Source organism: Symphalangus syndactylus, chromosome 14 (assembly GCF_028878055.3).
Source record: "Symphalangus syndactylus isolate Jambi chromosome 14, NHGRI_mSymSyn1-v2.1_pri, whole genome shotgun sequence".
NCBI classification, from domain to species: domain Eukaryota; kingdom Metazoa; phylum Chordata; class Mammalia; order Primates; family Hylobatidae; genus Symphalangus; species Symphalangus syndactylus.
The window spans coordinates 75,275,587-75,278,022 of NC_072436.2; the positions used below are offsets into that span (position 1 = coordinate 75,275,587).

A 2,436-nucleotide genomic window follows, 5' to 3' on the forward strand; every position below is an offset into this window, starting at 1 on the left:
AGCAAAAACAAACAAACAAAAAAATTAAACTTGGCTGGGCATGGTGGCTCACACCTGTAATCCCAGGACTTTGAGAGGCTGAGGCACAAGGACCTCTTGAGCTCAGGAGTCAAGACAAACCTGGACAACATAGCAAGACCCTATCTCTAAAAAAAAAAAAATCTTTTCGAAAGAAATTAAACTGAACCCAAAACTTTTTCTTTTTTTTTTTGAGACGGAGTCTTGCTCTATCGCCCAGGCTGGAGTGCAGTGGCTCAATCTCGGCTCACTGCAAGCTCCGCCTCCCGGGTTCACGCCATTCTCCTGCTTCAGCCTTTCCGATAGCTGGGACTACAGGCGCCCGCCACCTCGCCCGGCTAATTTTTTGTATTTTTAGTAGAGACGGGGTTTCACCGTGGTCTCGATCTCCTGACCTTGTGATCCGCCCGCCTCGGCCTCCCAAAGTGCTGGGATTACAAGCGTGAGCCACCGCGCCCGGCCCTACTTTTTTTTTTTGAAACACGGTCTTGCTGTGTCAACCAGGCTGGAGTACAGTGGTGCAATTTTGGCTTACTGCAACCTCCACCTCCTGGGTTCAAGCGATCCTCCCACCTCAGCCTCCTGAGTATCTGGGACTACAGGTGTGTGCCATCAGGCTCAGCTAATGTTTTGTATTTTTAGTAGAGACAGGGTTTCACCATGTTGGCCATGCTAGTATCGAACTCCTGACCTCAAGTGATCTGCCCGCCTCAGCCTCCCAAAGTGCTGGGATTATAGGAGTGAGCCCCCACATCTGGCCTCAAAACTATTTTTTTAAACAGAAAAGATTGTTTGCACTCAGATTAGGACCGACTCCACGGGAGTCATTTCACTCTCAGAGGTGCAAAACACTGCCCAAAGGTACTTGGCCCCACACTAAAACAGCACCCGGAGCCAAGCCTCAATTAAGACAGTGCCCTTCCTTCCTTCCTTCCCTCCCTCCCTCCCTCCTTCCTTCCTTCCTTCCTTCTTTCCTTTCCCTCTGTGGCCCGGGCTGCAATCTACTCGGCTCCCTGCTGCCCGCGCCGCGGACTGCCTGGGACTGCCGGTGCGCGCCACCGCTGCCTGCTTTTTCTCCTTTGGCTGCAGGCACGCATTCGCCATCTTGGCCACGCTGGTCACCAGATCCTGACGCCTAGTGCTGTGCCCGCCTCAGCCTCCCGAGGTACTGGGACTGCAGACGGAGTCTCGCTCACCCGGTGCTCGGTGTTACCCGGGCTGGGGTGCGGTGGCGTGGTCTGGCCTCGTGGCAGCCTCCGCCTCCCAGCCACCTGCCTTGGCCTACCAGGGTGCTGGGATTGCAGCCCCTGCCCGGCCGCCGACCCATCTGGGAGGTGGGGAGCGCCTCTGCCCGGCCACCCATCGTCTGGGAAGTGAGGAGCGCCTCTGCCCGGCCGCCCCGTCTGGGAAGTGAGGAGCGCCTCTGCCCGGCCGCCCCGTCTGGGAAGTGAGGAGCGCCTCTGCCCGGCTGCCCCGTCTGGGAAGTGAGGAGCGCCTCTGCCCGGCCACCCATCGTCTGGGAAGTGAGGAGCGCCTCTGCCCGGCCACCCATCGTCTGGGAAATGAGGAGCGCCTCTGCCCGGCCGCCCCGTCTGGGAAGTGAGGAGCGCCTCTGCCCGGCCGCCCCGTCTGGGAAGTGAGGAGCGCCTCTGCCCGACCACCCACCGTCTGGGAAGTGAGGAGCGCCTCTGCCCGACCACCCACCGTCTGGGAAGTGAGGAGCGCCTCTGCCCGGCCACCCACCGTCTGGGAAGTGAGGAGCGCCTCTGCCCGGCCACCCACCGTCTGGGAAGTGAGGAGCGCCTCTGCCCGGCCACCCACCGTCTGGGAAGTGAGGAGCGCCTCTGCCCGGCCACCCACCGTCTGGGAAGTGAGGAGCGCCTCTGCCCGGCCACCCACCGTCTGGGAAGTGAGGAGCGCCTCTGCCCGGCCACCCATCGTCTGGGAAGTGAGGAGCGCCTCTGCCCGGCCACCCCGTCTGGGAAGTGAGGAGCGCCTCTGCCCGGCCACCCACCGTCTGGGAAGTGAGGAGCGCCTCTGCCCGGCCACCCACCGTCTGGGAGGTGAGGAGCGCCTCTGCCCGGCCACCCACCGTCTGGGAGGTGAGGAGCGCCTCTGCCCGGCCACCCACCGTCTGGGAGGTGAGGAGCGCCTCTGCCCGGCCACCCACCGTCTGGGAGGTGAGGAGCGCCTCTGCCCGGCCACCCACCGTCTGGGAGGTGAGGAGCGCCTCTGCCCGGCCACCCATCGTCTGGGAGGTGAGGAGCGCCTCTGCCCGGCCACCCATCGTCTGGGAGGTGAGGAGCGCCTCTGCCCGGCCGCCCCGTCCGGGAAGAAGTGAGGAGCGCCTCTGCCCGGCCGCCCCGTCCGGGAGGAAGTGAGGAGCGCCTCTGCCCGGCCGCCCCGTCCGGGAAGAAG

At 63.0% G+C, this 2,436-nt stretch overlaps 1 non-coding gene across 1 annotated transcript; it reads right to left on the reverse strand.

Moving 5' to 3' along the window:
- Window positions 1-805: 805 nt before the first annotated feature.
- On the reverse strand, window positions 806-946 carry LOC129463311 (small nucleolar RNA SNORA74). The gene has a single exon (XR_008651105.1). It is a non-coding gene; the product is annotated as a small nucleolar RNA SNORA74 (small nucleolar RNA).
- Window positions 947-2,436: the final 1,490 nt, after the last annotated feature.